The sequence below is a fragment of the Zonotrichia albicollis genome, chromosome 2 (genome assembly GCF_047830755.1).
Source record: "Zonotrichia albicollis isolate bZonAlb1 chromosome 2, bZonAlb1.hap1, whole genome shotgun sequence".
Taxonomy (NCBI): Eukaryota; Metazoa; Chordata; class Aves; order Passeriformes; family Passerellidae; genus Zonotrichia; species Zonotrichia albicollis.
The window spans coordinates 43,459,273-43,479,854 of NC_133820.1; the positions used below are offsets into that span (position 1 = coordinate 43,459,273).

Sequence of the window (20,582 nt, forward strand, 5' to 3'; positions counted from 1 at the left end):
CTGCCCATCTTTACCAGGCCAAGTTAAATGGATAGAGAAGGGAAACAGCAAACTTGCATCCATTCACTGGAAAAGCCATGGGAGCAAAGAGCAAGAAGGTAAACACGCCTCAGGAGGATGGCAAAGTTTAGGACTCCTTAACAAGTGAGGCATGAAAGCAGTAACATATGTTTTTCTGCTCCATAAACCCCAGGGACTCCAGGTTTTTCCATGGCAAACAGAGACTTCGCTCACAGATAAGAGCCCCCATAATCACAGGCAGTCAGACAGGGCTGCTGCTCTCCCACTGCTTGGCAGAGAGTGAGGAAAAGCATGGGAAATAGCCTGGAGGGATGAGAGGGGAAAGAGAAGGAAAGAAAAATCAGGAAACATGTTCAGCCACACAGCCTGAATGCTGAAAGCACTGAAAAGCAGAACCTGCTTGAGAGGCCAGTGCTTAAGCAAGGATTAAAATCTTCTGTCTTTTTGGGTACTGGGGCTGGAACATTCATCTTCCAAGGGGCAACGGTACGGCAGCCAAATCTGGCATTGCCCTGTAGCTTTTTCCCTTGGGGCCTCTTGAGCATTCCTTCCTTTCCCTGGCACCGAGGTGTCCCCGCACCATACCTAACAACAGATGGGGGGGCTGTGAGGCACGGGGTGTCCCCACACCATATCTAACAACGCGAGGGCTGTGAGGCACGGGGTGCCCCCACACCATACCTAACAGATGGGGGGCTGTGAGGCACGGGGTGCCCCCACACCATACCTAACAACACACGGGGTTGTGAGGCACGGGGTGTCCCCACACCATACCTAACAACAGACGGGGGGTTGTGAGGCACGGGGTGTCCTCACACCATACCTAACACCACACGGGGGGCTGTGAGGCACGGGGTGTCCCCACACATACCTAACAACGCGAGGGCTGTGAGGCACAGTCGGCGAGGCGACGGCAGCGGCTGCCGCGGTACGGCCCGGGGGGGAAGGCCAGCTCAGGCTGTCCAAGGGGGAACAGCTCGCTCCAAGCCGAGCAACAGCAGCGGGAGCACCGCAGCGCCGGGAAGCTCACGGGGCCGGGAGCGCCGCGGCGGTTTGCAACCGGCCCGGGCAGCGCGAGCGGCGGGGCCGGGGAAAACGCCGCGGGGCTGGCGCGGGGCTGGCTCGGGACTGGCGCGGGGCTGCGCGGGACTGGTGCGGGATTGGCGCGGGGCGTCTCTCGCGGGCAGCGGCTATCCCAGCGGTTGTCGCAATGGTTGTCTCAGCAGCTGTCCCAGCAGCTGTCCCAGCAGCTGTCCCAGCGGTTGGCGCAGCTCCAGCACCGGCAGCAGAGTCCGTTTCCACAGATGCCTCGAGCCGAGACGACCATGAGGGGATCTCACCCCTAAGTGTCTGCGGGGACGGTGACAAGAGGATGGAGCCAGGCTCCTCTCGAGAAACAGAAGCACAGGTGTCGGAACCCAGGAAATTCCTCTGGCTGCCCTGGAGGACTCGACCCCTGCCCAGGGAGCTCAGAGATCTTGGTACAGAGGCCAAGACCCCTGTGCCTTTGATTTAGCCCTTGGAAAAAACAATTACCAACCATATATGAAGAATTACAAGCCACAAAAGTTTAAATAGAATGATACTGAATTTATCACAGGGTGAAAAATAGATTTTTTTGGGTTTTTAGAATGGGGGTTCAGGAGACAAGATGGAGGGATCTGGTCATGTCCAGCCTTTCTCCTTCTTCTTCTTCTTCTTCTTGGTCTCCATCTTCTGCTGTGATGTTGGCACTTTTAGACTGGTTTAGAGTAGAAGCTAACTGGCTAACATAGGTGATAGGTATTGGAAAGTAATTGTAAACATTGTATAGGTAGTTTTTAGTATAAATAGACAAGGCCACCTCTGAGGCGGTCAGTGTGCCTCAACCCGACCTGCTAGACAAACCTTGACGGGTCAGAGAAAGAATTTTATAGATAAGATATAATAAACAACCTTGAGAACGGGAATAGAAGAGTTCTGAGTCCTTCTTCGACTACCAGGCTGGAGAAAGAGACTTTCTAATGCATCCTGGGGTCACTCTGACCAGCCAAAGTCCCAAGACACAGGAAGCTCCACCTGAGCAGAGGGAATTACTTCTTTACTGTGCAGGAACAGGTTGCCCAGAGAGGTTGAGGAGTCTCCCAGTGGAGATACTCAAGAACCACCCGGTGTAATGTGCTCTAGGGTGACACTGCTTGAGCCGTGAGGTTAGACCAATGACCCACTGAGGTCCCTTCCATCCTGACACGTCTTGGTTCCATGATTCCGTGGTTGCAGGCTCTTTCCAGATCTTACAAATACATTTCACTGCAAGAAGAGAGTTGGGCGAAAAGAATTACATGGGCAACAGGAGTCACAGGTGGGACACAGAGATGCTCATTTCTCAGCCCCTGAGCATGGCCAGCTTCTCCTAAGAAAGTAGCGATGCCCACTCTGCCCATTCCACTGTTTCCAAGGGCTTTGGAGAGAAAGTGAACCCCATGCCAGGACTGAGAGATTCCTTGAACCTGAGCTGAGCCTCTCCAGTACCTGCAGCTCCTTAGCCTGGAAATTCCTGCCACTACTCTTTAGGGCATCACTTCCTGGCCTTTCCTCTAGGATTCTTTCACAGCATCACACCAACAGGAGCAAAGGAGTAAAACCTCCTGGCAAGCTGCTGGTTGATCACTGTCACCATGAGCTGCACACAGATCTTGCCACTAGCCAGAGAGGCCAACAAAGAGCATCCCTTAAACCTGCATTTTCTACCCTGCACTCTGACCAAGGCTCTGGATCACAGTCTAGGATCCCTTTTATTTGACTATCATCTGCCTTCAGTTCTTTTTCAGGAAATTAATTAATTTTCATTTCCTGAAACCCAGGAAATGAAACAAAAGATCAAATAAAATAAAGATAGTTGTAACCTCCCTATGATAAAGAATATAATCTATATCCTCTCCCTTGCAGATGATAATTATAATTAATCAGTACAACCTTCTGCAGTTTCTTGATAAGCTCTGCCTGGGATCCCAGGGAGGGTACAGCCTGGGACAAACACGTGCAAGGCATGTCTCGTGCATTGCTTATCTCTTGGCTCCTGAGGTGGAAGAGCACAGCCATCAGCAGAAAGAAAACCAGGGGGCTTCACATGGGAAACAACCAACACATGTGCGTGTAGAAGGGGTTAACAAGGAATTACAGCTCTGCGACTGCAGGGACAATGCTTTTCCATTCCATTTGTTGTAGCACACCTCTAACAGGCTGTGGCTGTGGCTTCCAAAGACATGGAGAGGTTTCCACCGAGGTTCATGCCCTACCTTTTGCAACATCCCACCACATTATGAACAGATAGAAATAAACCATCCCATTTCAAATAAATACTGCCAATATCCTGTATCTATTACACAGGAGGACATCCCTCATCACAGAGGACATCCAGCAGGAGCTGTGCTGGGAATGGGTGGGATGTGGAATGGGTGGTGTGCCCTGCTCAGCCACAAGTGCCTCAGCTGTGGGTCCATGCTTTATGGAAAGATCTTCTCAGGCAACCAGTCGATATTCTGAGGTCAATTTGAGAAGTTCTTGAGGAGCTCCCATGGCTAAGAATGAGTGATGGCTAAGAATGGGTTTGGAAACACTGCTGCAGCCCCAGATTTCTAAACATACTCCTACATGGTGAAGTAAGCCCCACTTCAAGGTGAGATCTATTCACCTTGAAACAAAACCCAACATAAGCCATGAGAATTTAGCATACAAAAGGCATCTTAATCCCTGGTTTTATTCCAGAGTGATCACCATAGAAAATTAAGCTGTAAAGTTGAAACACATTTTTGCACAAGGCACATTTTTCCTCTCCCAAATCCCTTCCCCAGGACTGTTTAGAGTCTATTTCTTCAAGATACCTCTCTCATGAGTCTCACATGATCAGAGGACAGCAGCACATCTCCTGTGAAGACAAACTGAGAGGGTTGGGGCAGTTATTGACTTTAAACTGAAAGAGGGTGGGTTTACATTAGATATTAGGAAGAAATTCTTCACTGTGAGGGCAGTGAGGCACTGGTACATGTTTCTTAGAGAAGCTGCGGCTGCCCCATCCCTGGAAGTGTCCAGTGCCAGTCTGGATGGGGCCCTGAGCAACCTGATGTAGAGGAAGGTGTCCCTGCCCATAGCAGGGGGTTTGGAACAAGATCTCCTTAAGTTTCCTTTCAACCCAAACCATTTTATGATTCTATGTTTGAAGCATGTTTGTCCTCAATGTGCAGACCCCAGAGATGGCTCATTATTTACAAGCACTTGCAGAATCCTTGTTTAATCATACTTATCATCATTAGAAATCACAGCTGCTTTTCTTCGTTTTCAAAGCACTTTGCAGGCTGCATTAACAAATGTGTGCCCAGGAAATTACTGGCCAAGTTTCAGACCATTTACAATGGGTTTTGTACAAATGCTTTCAGCTTCACATGGAAACAGGCAAGGGGAAATCATCATGTTTGTAAAAGGGTCTCAAAGAGCTACAATAGATTTTCCCTCTTGCCTGCTAGGAGCAAAATGAGTGTTTTGAATAAAGCTGAATAGTTGCTTAAAAAAAAAAAAAAAAAGAAAAAGAAAAGAAAAAGAAAGAAAAAGAAGAGGTGGAGAAAAGTTTTTTACAAATGCCATGTCTTTGGCTGGACTCAGGCATAATCTGATCCAAGTGTTCTTGGGTACATGGGCACTTTCCAAGCATTGCAGAAATGAGCATGACAGACAGGTATCTTTGGCTCTGTTGGTGCCAGACCCCTCAGCAGAGCCTTTCCTCTGTTTTTGACCCTAATCAGCCTTCATATACCTCATACATAACCCATTATCTTGGGTTATACAGCACTTCTTACCTCAGTCTTGGGCTCCCACCCCAAAAGGACAGAGCCCTTTGGGGAAGCCAGCACTCTGCCCATTGGCAATCCAGGTAAGCAGAGGCAGAAAGTCTGGCCCCAAAAGGGATCAGGAACAGCTACCTTCCATCTGTGATCACACAGAGACCTTCCAACCCCAGCTCCAGATGGCAGCAGCGAGATGTCCACATCTGGGTGTCACTTTGCTCACCCAAAGAGCGAATCAGGAGCATTGCTGAGGTTACACCTCCCCAAGTCAAGCCTGAAAACAGAGACTCACCATGACCAGTCTGGGGTGAGATGCTGCCCCCCACACTTCAGCGTGGTCAGCACGAGAAGGGAGGAGTTTTGTTGTCACTATGCCTGTGGTCAGGCAGTGTCACCAGCAGCAATGTGTGCAGTGGTTCCCAGCCAGCCCCGTGCAGCACGTGGGCACAGCCCCTGGGTGGCCCACAGCTTTCCAAGAAGTCGTTCTCCCACCATTGAAAAGCCACTGTGGGGAGGCAAAAAGAAAAGTGCTTCCACGCCTCAAAGCCTGCCTGGGCGGGAGGAGGAGGAGGAATAAATCCCTCGGAAAAAAAATTAAAAAGAGCTCAGAAAGGAGGGAAATATTTCTTTGAAGATATAAATCCTACTTTGTGCATTTCAGCATGCCCTGGCTTGGGTCCCTCTCTGCTCCTGGGAATGCCTAAGTGGCTCTTTGTGCCTTACTGTAAAGGGGAGACGAGGAGATTGGGACACAGAGTGGGGGACCATCTCCAGCCCCACAGCCCCACCAAGGGCTGTGCATCACCCCAAGCTTCATCTCCAGAGGAAGACTTCATCCCTGAGTCAAGAGGGGAGAAGAAAAGAGGTTTCCAGATTGTGTACCTCTGCTCAGCAGCTCTGCAGAGCACTCTTCAGCCTGGACAAAGGACGGGGAACCTGGACAGACACTGTGCTGAAGACCCCAGTGCTGGCCCTCCCCCAGAGTGTGGATGTTGAAGTTCCAGCCTTGGAGCAAAACACCCCGCAAGGAGAGGAGGAAAGGATGCTTTCCATGCCGCCAGACAGAAGCTTATCCACTTAGTCATTGACAGTATCCCAGTGCATGAGGGCTAGCCAGCTTTTGCACCATAAGAATGTGGTGCTGCTGTTCTCAGAGAAAAATCCTTTTCAGCTAATTAAACACTGCCACAATTCTGCATAAGCCAACTCAGAAAATTCTGAGCTCATTTCAGAGCAACCAGATATTCTGACACACAAATCCCCTGACCTAACCTCTGACTATGGACGCAGCAGAGCCATCACACAGAGCCTCAGTTTCCCAGTTCAGGGTTGTGCCAACAGTGCCACAAGTTCAGCAGGTGAGGATTGTATGGCTCATTTAATTTTCATCCATCTGCTGGTGTGAGACATGGAGTTTGCTTAGCAAAACAAGAAGATTAGCACAGACAACCCATGGGCAGAGCCTTGATGGAACTCGTCGGGACCAAGGACACGCAGAACAGTCAGATCTGTTGGATCAGCACTGAGCAGCACTCACATTCCAGCATCCTGGAGGAAAAAAGGGATTTCTTTAGCTGAGAGCTTGGGGCGGGTGTTTTCATTCTTCCTGTGGCCTTCCTGGAGGACTGGTTAGCATCATGGAAACATTAGGATTGAAAAGTCCTCTAACATCAAGTCCAACCATTAACCCAACACTGTCAAGCCTACCAACTAAATCATGTTCCCAGATGCCACATATACACATTTTTTTCCAGGTGACTCTATCACATTCCTGGCCAATCTGTTCCAATGCTTGAGCACCCTTTCAGTGTAGAAATTTTTCCTTAAATTGTATCTAAGCCTCCCATGGTGCAACTTGAGGCCATTTTCTCTCATCTTGGTACCTAGAAGAAGAGACAGATGCCCACCTGGCCACAGCCTCCTTTCAGGTGGTTGTAGAGAGTATTGAGGTGCCCCTTCAGTCTCCTTTTCTCAGGGCTGAACATTCCCAGCTCCCTCAGCTGCTCTTCATCAGACTCATGCTCCATCTCCTCTGTGTTTGAGTGGTCACCCTGATCACCCAGAACAGCCAGCAAAAAGATATGGGCACAACCCAGCTCATGCAAGGGCAGATGTCCAAATAGGCCAGATGAATGGTCTCACACACATCCAGAGTGCCAGGGCATGAGCCCGGCCCAAAACAAGAGGGCATTCATCGCTTAAACTCAGCAAGCCCTGCCAATTCACCTTCAAGGAGCTCCTGCATCCCGGCATGGAGAGCACAAAGCCACAACTGCCAGGGGGGTGTCCCATTGCCATACAAAGGGACAGCCACAGAAATTCTGTATGTGGCGTGACATGAAGCAGTCACAGGGCCCACATGTAAGGCACCAACAGGCTGATTGAGGGCACTAGTACTTAACCCTACAGTGCCTCATTTTCACAGAGGGGCCAAAAACTCACTCCTCCATCCCCCCAAACAGCATTCACCATGAATTGCAAAGGAATATAGAACAGGCCCAGCCAGTTGGTAACAGGTTGCCAGCTGGTAGCAGGGAGGGAAGGAAGAGGTCACAGCAGCAAAGCACTGAGAAGAAGGCTGGAAAATCTGAGGGATGGAGAAGATAAAAGGGTTGGCGTCATTCACCTGCATTTCTTGCAAGGACTGGGTTGTGCTCAAGGAAAAACTTCTTAAAAGCTTTGCAGGGAAAGAGAGCACTTAGGACAGAGGCACCATGACCCCACAGAACCTTTCTGACGGCTTTGAGGCATGAATCAATTAAAGCAATCACAGAGCAAAGGTTAATCAGTAGCAAGTACATCTTAAGAAGTAAGTAGTCTTTTAAAAAGCAACTGCTTTTGCCAATTCCCCGCTCCCCGTTTTCTAAAGTGTCTTTTATTTCTCCAGCTCTGGAGACCTTCCAAAGTAAGGTCAGTGGTTAAGAGCAGCTGCCGAAAGGACCAGACGGAGTCGGTGGCAGCAGCCAGGGTAGGGAGGACTGGGCCTGTGGTTGTCACAGAGGCTCAGTGCTGCACAAGTGTCTCAGGGGCTGAAAACCTTCCAGGGCCTTCCAGCCTAACTGGAGCAGATGGAAGCTGGAGAAACTGCTGACAGTTCCATTGGAGAACAGAGGAAAAGAAGCAGGAGCATAAGGCAGGGACTGACTCTAAAGCCCTTCTGCACAAGCAGTGAGACTCCAGTCTGAGACTCCAGCAGGCCTACCGCAATGCTTTGAGCTGCTCCTGGGCCCTACCCTGCTTGCAGACATGTGCTTCTTTCTTCTTGCACCCAAAACTGGAGCTGACGTCAAAGCAGCCTCCCCAGGCAGCAGCACAGCCTCATTCACACATGTGCTCATTCCCCAGCCCTGCCCTCTTTCCCTGCCTGCTGCTATTCTCGTGCTCTCTGCTGCTATTATAGCACACCACCACCACTAAGGCTGACCTCTCACCCTGCCACCTTTCCTTGCTAGTGTCCATGAAGGAAAAGAGCTGGCACACTGTGGTGGCCCCAAGAGCTTCCCTTGGCACCAGACCAGCAAGGAGGAGTCCCAGGACAGGTTTCTCATCTCTCTCTTGCTGCAGCACCATGTGCACTCACATAGGCTACAACTGCTCAGCCATCAAAAGGACCTGGGCCATGAGCATGGAGAGTCATCCTGACCCTGACTGCAGGTTTTCATTGTGCTTAACACAACATCTTCCTTGGAGACACCAGAAGACTGGCAAACCAAACAGTGACAGGAGAAAATGATCAATATGAGACCAGGACACAGGCATGTTCATAAAATCAATGGATCACAGAATGGCTTGGGTTGAAAGGGACCTTCAAGATCAGCTGGTTCCAACCCTCTGCCATGGGCAGGGACATCTCACTGTTCAAGCCTCTGAAATGTCACTGTTTCTACTTTCCTCCTCTTTTTCTAGAGAGAGCAAGAAATACAGCAAATGCCAGTGTCCTGCTGGTGGGGAGAATAACAGGGAACACGACCTCTGTTTACTGGGATTTTATAAAATGCCAAGCCCTCAGCCACCAAAAAGCAGCCAGCTGTGAGTCCTGCCTGAATGCTGCTGGGAGAGCAGTGCCCAGCCCATGAAGGACAGGATGAGGACAGGATGCTGAGGAGAGGAGCACCTGCAGGCTGGCTGCTCAGCTCCCTCACACCCCGTGTCTGAGCTGGAGCAGAGGCTGCAGTGTGGAGCCCAGCCTGTGCCCCCTCAGGGCTCGTCCTGCCATGGAGGCACGGCCCAGGGTGCATCACAGGTCCTGTCTCCAAGCTGCTCTACCCACACCGGCTCCTTTCTTTCCCTTCAGTGAGATCTGTAACACAAAGGATCTTCTCCCACCTTTTACGCTCTCTGCTCACCTAAAACACAGCCCAAGATCCTTGTTTGCTGCACACCACAGAGGGCTCTGGGGCAGTTCTACAGGCCAGCACACAGCAGGTCACTCCAGGATGGGGCACAGACCTCTTCCTACGAGATATCCTGAGACATGGAGTCAGGTCTGGAGAAAAGCCAGGCTGTTGCTGCACATGTGCATGGTGTTCAGGGAATGACCACTGCAGAGCTCCCTGCAGCCTGTCCCCCAGGGAAAGCCACCAGGCTGGGGCTTTGCCAATGGGCAGGATCTGCTCCACACTGGAGCACGTGGGTCTCAGCTGGAAAGAGTCGCTTCTCAAAGTGTCTGCACACAACCAGAAAGGTTTGCCTGAAGGAGGGCCTCTGGGTTTGCAATGAAAAGAAGGTCATACTGTCAAAGGGCCACAAACTTCTGGGGAAAAAACAAACAAAAACCCAACTTTCTCTTTTATTTTAGCTGATACTTTATGACACTAAGCAGAACTGCTTGGTAACAACTTGCACAGAGGTACATTGTGAGCTGCAGGCATTCCCACAAAAAAAGTTGACACAACTAAACTTAAAGAACTGTGTTTCCATCACCAGAAATGATACATCAAGACACCGTTTGCTCACCTCCTTGGTCCAACGTCATGGCCTAAGGAAGTCCCAGGACTGGTCATGACAACAAGCTTTGTGTTTGTATTCTCTGCAAGAATTTCAAATTGCCCTGAAAATCTTGCACAACTTTTAGACATTTCAGTAGTAAAGTTATAAAGGAAGTGTCAGCTTTGTCTCCCTTCGCATTGAGAACAATTTTTAATTAAAATCCAGCTGGTCTCATGGTATATTATGCCTGTTCTTCCTGTTAAATGCAGCTTAAAATCTTTAAGGAAAAATCTGTAGGAAATTACTTCTGTTCTCTTTTGTCCTTCTGCCTGGTATCATCTCTCAGAACTTATCAGGAGAGATGCTGCATTATCAGATCAGGATTCCCAGAGAAAGTGTGGAAGTGAAGAGAAGGTGATGTACACCATGGGCCGGACCTCCAGCTAATCCAAGTTTGCACTTTGCAACTGAAAGTTGTCCCAGTGCCAGTCCCCAGGTTCACACCTGCTCAGCGCCAGATGCTGAATTAAAATTCCCTCTTTCTTAGGAGTGAGAATTCCTCTGTTTCACTGCTAATTGTGGTTATGCCTACAAATAATGTGGCAGCGTTCAGACAACAGCAGCAGCCTAAAGCCAGGGTCAAATCGTGTTTCAGCTGCAAGCCGAGCTGCTCTCCAAACAGTGGCCCATCAGAGCTCCCGGGATGACTGCAGCATCAGGGCAGATGGCAGACCGCAGCGCTGCTTCCAGCCTTTCTAACCAAGTCGTGATTATTTACAGCTGTTCCCAGATGTTCCCCTTTCACGGGTTATTTGTTCCTGAGTCAAGCTCCCCGATCACACGCTAGGCAAGCTCAGGGGAAGAAAGAGAGAGGCTCCTTTCTCCCTTTTACTATGGAAACAGCCCTTTATCCCAAGGATTGCCAACGCTCAGCCGCGGTTTCCCTCCCACACTGCCCCGGCCACAGCGACCCCAGGAGCCGCTCCCGCCTCATCCAGGCTCCCGCTCATCCGCTCAACAGGTCACAGCCCGCTCATCCCGGGAGAAGCGGGACTGCTGGGCACCTTCCCCTCCTCCCCAGCGAGCCCCCAGCTCACAGATCGCCCCCTTGCCTCCCCTTTGCTCTCCTTTCTCCCTGTCCCCCGGCTCTCCGGGCTCCGTTTCTCTCCCCAGCCCGGGCGGGAGCCGGGTCAGTCTCCCGCTGTCGCATCCCAACCAACGCACTCAAACATCCACAGGCAACAAAGGAAAAGTGACAAAAGCCTCGCCAGCTCGGTGCTGGCTCTCAGGGCAAGCGGGGGAGAGGGGGCAGGGGTGCAGTTCGGCATCAGGAGCATCCCGGGAGCCGGGAGGGAGGGAGGCGGTGACTCACCGCGCCGGGAGCGCACGGACGGCGATTGCTGCTCGGGGGCTGCCGCGTCCCCTGCCCGTGACACGCCGGGACGCCAATGGTGGCACCGCTCTGTGACACCCGCTATTAGAGAGGCTGCTGGAGCCGTCCCTCCCACGGGAGGAGGGGCCATGGGAGGCTCAATAAATTCCGTCCCCACGGCTAGAGAAATTAAAATCTCGCCCTGGGACGCAGACAGCTGCTAGTGGCACGGCTCTGGGAGACACCCGGGACTTGGGGACAAACCTGGGATTGATTCATTTACCCCTTGCCCACCCAGAATAGGAGAGGTTGGTGTTCACATCACACCTTGGCAGAATTGAGTGTCAAAAGGATGGGGTTTGAGGAAATATCCCAGAGGAGATCAGGGAAAGATGTGTCAACGTTGACACTCAGAATTAAAACTCCTGAACTTCCTCCATGAAAATATTTTCCACAACTGTAAGCCCCAGGCAGGAATCCACTGCACCAGATTTCTGAGCAACCCTGAGTGCAAAACTGCTTATTTTACTTGGGGTTTTGCGTGGTTTTGGGCTTTAATATCTAAATCCTATTAGAGTTATAACTTCCTTTGAAGGGGGAGGAGAGGGGACAGCAGGTTCAACAAAAGCAGGTTGGATTTTGTAACCTCCAATGCAACCTGGGCATTCAGAGAGACAAAATCCCATAATAAAGTTTCTCAGGATAGGAAGCTGCACTACCTCATGCAGCTCCTCCTGCTCCATAGAAGCTCTTCACTGCAATGGAAGCTAAACAAACATCCCTTCCAGCCCTGGAGAGCTCTCTGAATCACGACTGATGCTGGTTTTCCATCCCCGTGGTTTCTCACTTTGGGATTTTTCTTGTTAAAGACAGATCAGGAGGTCCCTCAAAAGCAAAATCAGCAAACTGCCCTTGGAAACAGAGCAGGAATGGGCAGAAAGGATGGTCCAGCACTTTTTGTGCAGTGCACTTTGCAAAGAGAAACTTTTCAATAGAGGATGAGCTCTAGAGGTGACAGCCTGGTTCACTCCGAAACTTAACGATGAGCAGAAGGCATAGAAGAGCTCCACTTCAAAATCTTTCCTTAGCTAATCTTTCCTTAGCACTTGGTCCTAAAATAACACCACTCTTCCTGTGGAACTGGGAGAATTGGAATGAGATAAATGCAAGACGTGAAGGTAGAAGCAGCTGGTTCTATTGCTGGTGGTTCTCCAGCTAACACTTGGCTGTCTGGAGCAAAAATGCACGGGGCTGTGTGGGAGCCTGCAGAAAAATTAGTGCTTTGTGGTCTAATTCCTGGAAATGTGATAAAAAGGGCAGGAGAGGGTGAGATTTAGAAGACTGGTAGCACTAATGAGATTTAGGAAGCAGCAGCTTTTCCAAGTACCCTGCAGTTTTAATCTCCTGAGTTGATCCACTGGATTTTTCTCCTTACGTATTTGGGCCGTGCTGAGCCCAGCTTTGTTACGGGGCCACACTGGAGGCCTGAAGGTCCAAGACAAGGGGAAGCATGGCATGGGGGTGGCCTGGAAGGCTTAAGGAGTAGTGGAAAGCACAGAGAGCCAGAGCATTTTGCTCTGCCTTTGAAGACAGTAGAAGGGTCAGAAACTCCCCAGAATAAATTCTGAAGGGCCTTCACCATCACCCCCATTCAAGCTGCCATTCTTCCAGCTGCTGCATCCTCACCATGTGGATGAACACCAAGGGTTACATGAAGACAAAGGGACAGGGTTGAGCAATATCATCAGCCCAAAAAAATCTCCTTCAGTGGAGGTAAGAGCCTGAAAAATGAAAAAGTTTACTAAAAGCACTACCATAGTCTTACCTCCTAACAAGCAAAAAAAAAAAAAAAACAACCCCAAATATCTCTATTCTCTGCCCTAAAATATTCCTGTGGTTTTGCTTTCTTCTGGGCATACACATTGAAAGCATTCAGCACCAGTTTGCTCCCCAAACACCTGGCAAAGGACTGATCAGCTGGGCAGACACTGCAAACGCTGCTCCGGCTTCAGTATTTCAGCTCAGAGTTCACCAGCTTATCTCAAGCACAAAAACCTCACCCAGCGTTCCAGTCAATGTCCTAGACCTGGCAGAAACTGGGAATAAAGGATCTGCTGGGGCCCTGTCACCAGCAAGTCCAGCCTTGGAGATTATGAGTCCATAAAGGGAATATCTGCAAGGAACTGGTGCTGTACAAACCCTCTCCAAGGGGAGAGCAGGGCAGGTCAGCCTTGAACCCTGTGAGTTGTGCCTCTGTTTGTGTCAGGAGAAGATAAACCCAGGGCAAAAATGGCACAAACAGGGAGTGGGGATGGCGTCCCTGCCCAGCTGCCAGCCGCATCATAGAGGATTTTGCTGGGAAATGAGCAAATGTTCACACCCTCCTACCCTAGGTCCTCTCACAACAAACTGCCTTGGCAGCATGAGGGGCCAGTGTGTGTCCCCATCATGTCCCCCATCCCACTCAGCACACTGGCCCAAGGAACAGCTCAACTTTCAACTTTTTTCTCATGCAGGTAACAATGTCCCCATGAGATTTGTGACAGAAATGGCACAGTTTATGGCAGTCCCAGGAAAGATAAGGGAGCTGGGGGGAGAAGGAAGTGACCTGAACTGATCCAGGCTTGAGACCCACAGTCAGAGAAGAGCAGCATCTGCTTTTTCCACAAGTAGTATCCCACCAAAAAGCAGAAATGTCAGTCCCCAGAGGCACACAGGATGGGCTGAGGGGGAAGAAAGGGACCCTGGCCAGCTCCATGCCCCATCACAAGAGAGCAGAGGCTCCTCCAGCCCCTCAATGCACAGCATGTCCAAGAATAAAGATGTTCACAGGCAGCTTCACATCAAGCCCCAGGGATGAGGCTGCAGGGGAAGGGGCAGGTTGGGAGGTCCTCTTGCCATCTCCCAGCCTGAACCACAGCTACAACACAAAAAAAAGCAGGAGAGCATCAGCTGCCCCCAAAGTCCCAAAGTGTTGGTGTGGGGAGACTCAGGGTAAAGTAGAGGCACTGTGAAAATGGGGAGCAGCAGGTTTTGAGGGATGCTGGCAAGCCTGCATGGAAACCTGGGCCTGGCCCTGCTTCTGGGACATGCCCTTCACTAACACTTCTCAGGCTGCTTGGGTTGATCAGAGTTGTTTCCAAATGCTCTTGCTCCCAAGAAATGCTGCTGTCCCTTCTCAAGCACAGCAGTGGCTGTGGATGATGGTGCAGAGTCCAACCAGTTGAGCCCAAGACATGGCAGTTCCTTCTGGAGTGTGCAACCCATCGGATACAAAATGTACACCAAGAGCCGAAATATAAACTCAGAAAATCACCTCCTGCATGCCAAAATGCCAGGCAAATCCTCCCAAGTCCTGGGGCTCAACAAGGGGCTCTGAGCATTGTTTCTGGGAAAGCCACATCCCTCAGGTGGGCAGGAAGGGACACCAGGCAGATACTCCAAGAGCCTGGCTGTGGGGAACCAGCCCCCCAGCAGAAATACAGGCTGTGTTGAGTGGATGGAGGCAGCTTTTACATTGTCCTCAAAGCAGCTGGTGGGGACAAACTCTGCCTCTCACAGCTGTGGCTGCAGCAGCTCTGCTGCCCACTCTCCCACGGCAGGGCTGGCTGCTGCTGGAGCTGGTGCAGCCTTGGCTAGAGGGAGAAAGGGACAGCCCTCACTCTTCTTCCATGGTTTGTGGCTGTTCTTTAAGAAACAACATCATTTTGTCCAGAAATCAGGGGATTGCAGCACACCCAGGAGGGTACAGCTGGAGGTACCCTGAGAGGCCAAGGGACTTCAAGAGGGGAAAATCACACAAGGACCAGTGAGAAAGAGAAGGGTGTGATAAAACATCCCTTGGCCAAATTTTTCTGTGTCCAAGAAGCGTAACGTGGCAAATGGTGAGGGAGGATCGTGGCAGACGTCAGGAGTGAAGGACTTCAGAGTTTTGTTTCTCGAGCACACAGGCAGCACACACAGTTCTGTGCTGCCTCCTGCTCCTCTTTGGTCAGTGCACCTGGAGGTCTGCATTGCCCCTGCCCCTCGAGAGGGATGGGGACATCCTGCTGCTCCTCAGTGGGGATCTTGCAGCAAGGTCGCTGTCCTGGGGTGATGTTATGATGCTTGTATCCCCATTCATATGTTCTGTGCCTTTAGTACCGGCTCTGAAGAGTGGAAGTTTTGTTTGGGTTATCAGGGACACAGAGATGGGCAGTACATACGGCTTCAGCCGTGCTTCAGCTTGCTGCTTTGGCTTGCTCTCTTTTCTGTTCTCGCTTCTGTTCTGCTTTGGCCTCTGCTTATTAGCTAGTTTTAGTCCACATTCCGTCCTGGACTGTTTCTCCTCTCCTGTTTCTGTGACCATCTCGAACCTGCTCCGGACTGGGACCTGGGAACACCGAAGGTTTGGCTGCAGCAGCTGCCCCAGCGCTGGAGGGACTGAGAACAGAGCAAACACCCCCGAAAGAGACTTTCTGATTTTGTCATCTTTCTCAGAGCGGTGTCATCGGGTATTGTACATTTTGTGTGCTGGGGGATGCTGGGCCAGTCAAATAAACAGGTTCTTTCCACCTCTCTCCAAGGAATTTTTTCCCGAACCAGTTTGGGGGGAGGGGCCATGTGGGTTTGCTTTCTGGAGGGGCCCTCCTTTGCAGATTCTTTAACAAATTTGCCCTAAACCAGGACAGTCCCCCATCATCCCAGGATAATAAAACACACTTCAGGGAGCTGAGCAGTCAAAGAGTTTTGTGGGCACTCAGAGTTGCTGTCCCAGTTTGTACTAGCAAAGGTGGTTCCCACCACTCAGGCTCTTAAAACTGTGACACTTGTCACCACCAGGATAAGTCCAGAGAACTCACTGGGTGCTTCCTACCCTTCACATGGTGGATGGCACAGGCAAGGAGACACAGGCTGGCCAGTGGGACCCACCATCAATGAGCCCTCCCTTCCCCAGCACACCAGTGCCAGTGGTGACATTGCCCAAAGCTCCTGCAGCCACTCGGGAGCACCCAACCCACTGTCCCTGTGCAAGGGGACAGCTGAGCTGGCTGGTGCCTGCTCTGGGGACACTGCCATCTTTCTTTGCCCCAGCATTACCACTGACCTCAGGCTGGTCCTTCCTGAGCTGGGACCTACTTGGTGGATTCTTCATGGTGCAAAAGAGATGGCACAATTTACAGTGTCCCTGGGTTGGGCTTCGGGGTGACCACAAAACACAAAGGCCTTGAGTGAGAAGTGGGGTCTGGGGTTAGTGGCTGATGTGGTTAGAAAACACAGTGGATGCTTCTCATCTAGGGACTCACTGTTCATGCAGCCATGGGGCTGGGGAATGAAAAGGAGGGGGACTGAGGGAACAGTTTGCCCCCCAGTTCACTGCCCCCTGTGCCAGTTGAACCTCACTCTCCTGTACACCTCTGAGCATTTCAGCTCTCCACTGGTGAGAAGAGAGAGGACTCTTACCTGCCCACTGCCCTCCAGGGCATGATCCAGGCACACCTGAGCCCTGGACACCATTTCAGCTGCACACATGGACAGCAGGACCATGACCTTGACCACCACAAGAGCTGTAGCCCCAAATTTATGCAGACTATTGGTTTTAGGGCACAAGGTGTGGGATGAGGGATGAGACGGGGCTCACTTCACCCTGACCACATCCACAGGGGAGAAGCCTCTGCCCAGCAGCTCTCAACCCTGCCAGCCTTTGTGGCACGGTGCCCCTTCTCCTTTACCAGGCTTAACCAGCCTGTCAGGGCCCAGCAGAAAGTCCCACCAGCCCTGGGGGAAGCACAAGGGTGTGGGTGAGCATTAGGGACCTGTGCTGGGGTGGGAGCAGAGGGCTCACACATAACCCATGGCCTGGGGGAACATATTTGCCTTACAAGGCTGCTGCAACTTAAAAATGTGAGAGGAACAAATCTGGAGGTGAGGAGATCACAAGGGAACAGACAGCAGGACACCAGATCCCACGTCAGGATGATCTTATCCATGCCTGTGTGCCCCGGCTGCCTTCAGCGTGCATCCTCCAACAGAAACACAAAAAGTTCCTTTTTTACGTTGCTCACAGAAAAGGAGCACGAAAGGAAAGGACTTTTCGGTGCAGCTGCCGGGAGAGGGCATCACAGCCCCAGGAATGAGAAGGATCAGGCAAGCCTAGTCAGCTCCCTGCTTACCCTGCTCGAGCTACAGATCCTCCTAAAAGATGAGCTTGAGAACCAAAACTTGGAAGTCTTCTGGGTGCTGCTAGGAAATGAGGGGACCCAGTCAAAGCTGCTCTGCTCGAGGAGCTGCAGTGTTCCTGCAGCATGAGATAAAGAACACCTCTGTTGGACCTGCCAGTGTATTCCTTCTCCCACCACTTATTCCCCTATGTCACTCCTAAATAAATTAATATCATGCAGTTACACAGAGAATAACTGCTCCCACTAGGATTGAGCTGCCAGAAGCTGTGTTTGGCTCAGACACCTCAGAAGCTGTGTTTTCCCCAAAGATTTTTGGTGTCTTTCCTCCCCTGCACCCCCTCCTTACATCAGCTGATCTAACACAAGGTATTGTCACCTTGTGTCCATCTCCAGAATTATTTATCTGACTCCCCAACTATTAAGCTATGAAATAAGCCTTCAATAATTATTTGCTTTTAAATTTGATTATGAATTTACCTTCAAGAAAAACTCCCTTGGGCTCTGAAGTCTTCAGACAAGTTATACTTCACTGAAATCAACATCAACCATTTCTTAAAGCCTTGCCATCATTCATTGTCCAACATTTGCCATCCCCCATCCACTGCTGGGCAACTCAACCAAGTTAGTCTCAAGAGAAGCAGCTTCCAAGAAAGAAAGATCTCCCCAGAAATCATGGACAATGGTAGCTGGTTAGAATACACTATGCCCCCTCCATGGGGTAGGGGGTCGAGCTACCAGAACACCAATCCAGTAGTATTTTTAGGGACACTTTTTGGGGACTTACATTTATTACCATGAGCAAAGTTTGCCTGGTCCCCTCCTTTGTGACGCATTTGAGGAAGAGTGGTTGTTCAGCCTGGATAAGAGAAGATCCTGTGGAGACCTTAGAGCACCTTCTGGTACCTAAAAGGGCTGTAAGAGAGCTGGAGAGGGACTTTGGTCAAGGGCATGCAATGACAGGGCAATGGGAAATGGCTTCAAAGTAAAAGAGAGAAGTTTTAGATTGGATATTAGGAAGAAATTCTTCACTGTGAGGGTGGTGAGACACTGGCACAGATTGTCCAGTGAAGCTGTGGATGTCCAATCCTGGAAGTGTTCTAGGCCAGGTTGGATGAGGCTTTGAGTAACCTGGGTCTAGTGAAAGGTGTCCCTGTCCATGGCAGGGGGTTGGGAATTAAAGGATCTTTCAGGTTGTTCCAACCCAAGCCATTCTATGATTCTGTGAAGGGGAGGTGGTGTTGGTCCAGTCAGGTTTCTTTTCTCTAATGGGACAAGGACATCCAACACAGGATGCTACCACATCATGGCAAAGAGAATCACCCCAAATCCTTGCCAGCAGAGCTGCAGCATTCCTCTTGCTCAAACAATAGGGCCCCATCTTTGTAAAACACAACTTGATGAGCGTCTCCTCTGGCTTTCCTGAAAAAGACCTGGAAAAGCAATGGATGGAAAGCAGTATAAAGCTCTAGCATCTGTTCTAGGCAGAGGGGATTTTATGGAGTCACATTGATTTCCTTGCTCTAGTTGGTGAAGTCCCCCATTCAAGGTGTTCCCTTGTCTCTCAGTGACTTCTCTAAAACCTGGCTCAGCACCCAGCTGACTCACAGGAGCTTGTCAGAGCTTCTCCAAGCTTCTCACTGCTCCTCACCCCCACATTCCACAGGTGCTGGCCTCAGAAACCTCTCAGCACCAGGCTGGGCTTCTCAGAGTAAAACATCCAGGTCAGATGATACCCAGGCAGTATGATGAACTTCTGTTCTTCTCATCACCCTTATCGCACCAAGCCTGAAAGAAAAAGTGATTCTGCAAGGTGGGTGCACTTACCCATCTCAAAACCACCCAATTTCCCCCTCCATACCAGGAGTCTCAGACACCAAACTTCACCTGCAGAGAAAACAAACTTCTTTCTTTTCTTGTTTGAGCTGTGGTCTAGATCCTACTTCCAGACTGCTTTCCAGAATATTAATTGTGTCCAAACAAGTTAAAATAAGTAGTGAAAGTCACACTTGCTGCAACAGCTTTTAGTATAGTCACTTTGCTCAATCAAATAAGACCTGATTAATCTAAAATAGGCCAGAGAAACACAACCCCTCCTTCAAGCACCCCCATTCATTCCTACTATCACTGCAAGGATCATTGAAACAGCAAGTCAAGTGGAACCAAATAATTAATCAAGGTTTTATATAAGGTTTCAATTTTTATTTTTAGAATGGCTGAGCTGACCTGGCACATTAAACAAACCCAGCAGTACAGTACAGGAATTATGCCAAGGCAGCATGGGGAGAACTACATTACCCAGCAGATTTTAAAACTGCAACAGCTTCTGTATTTCCAGGTGGGACACGACACAAAGACATCTACCAACAGCAGAGAGCTGCAGTCAGAAGTCAGTAGGAGCAGAGCAAAAAGCCTTCTTGACAAACACGAGGCCGAAGCTGGGTGGCTGCTGACATGATCCCAAAGCAGAGCTGATCTCAAAAAGACAAGACACTGATGCTGCAAGGCAGGAGGGAACAAGCTACTTGTCACCCACAGAAGCCGGTTAAATTTGTTTCTGCTGTTTCACACATTCAGGAAATCTGGCCTCTCTCTTCAGTTCCCTGGCACATCAAGGCCATCTCCTCCGTTCTAGCTCCGCTTTTCCTTTTCAGCTGAATTTTGTCATTTTTTTGTGAACCTCCTGGGTTAGCTCCAGCTCTTAAGCACAAGCTGACTCAGAGCCATACTGCTGCTCCACTCTCCACTTTCAGCACCTTTTCCCTTCTCAGGCTCCTTTCTGCTCTCCTCCTTCAGAGATGCTGCTGCCTTGAGATGCAGCAGACTGCTGTGGCACTCCCTGAATTTCCTCAGCAAGTGTGTAATTGGAGTTTTAATGGTTCATCCCACCCTTTGAACCAACTCTGTGTCTTTCCCACCACTCACTGTAGGCTCCACTCTGGCAGCAAGTTTCTGTCCAGCTCCCATCTGCATTGCAGTTTTGTTGCTGTTGGCCATTCCCTGTCAAAGCTGGCAGCTGCTTCTCTAAGGTCCCACCTTTGCCACAGTGAGTTGTCTTTAGCAACAAACTATGAGATCCTACAGCATTCATTATACATATGCTCCATCCACTTGGGCTTATGACCCCAAAATACATTTACAGGCTCTCTATTACAGCTGAAATAAGAAGCCATTAGAAAGTCTTGCTGTGTTATGGGGGAAAGACAAGCAGATAATCATTTCACCTTCAGCAATTTTAACACTGACGAGGTCATTCACCAGACAAGTGGACTATGCTCTTAA

At 50.2% G+C, this 20,582-nt stretch overlaps 1 protein-coding gene across 5 annotated transcripts in view; it reads right to left on the minus strand.

Moving 5' to 3' along the window:
* GDPD4 (glycerophosphodiester phosphodiesterase domain containing 4) overlaps window positions 1–11,285 on the minus strand; it is a 42,197-nt gene extending 30,912 nt beyond the window's left edge. For 4 of the 5 annotated variants that reach the window (XR_003382148.2, XM_026798207.2, XM_005495479.4 and 1 more), the window contains exon 1: window positions 11,143–11,285. The gene's annotated coding sequence lies outside the window, so the exon portion shown is untranslated. Of the gene's footprint in view, window positions 1–9,797; window positions 9,871–11,142 lie in introns of all 5 variants that reach the window. The other variant, XM_074534993.1, reaches the window with a different exon arrangement.
* Between the last annotated feature and the right edge of the window lie 9,297 nt (window positions 11,286–20,582).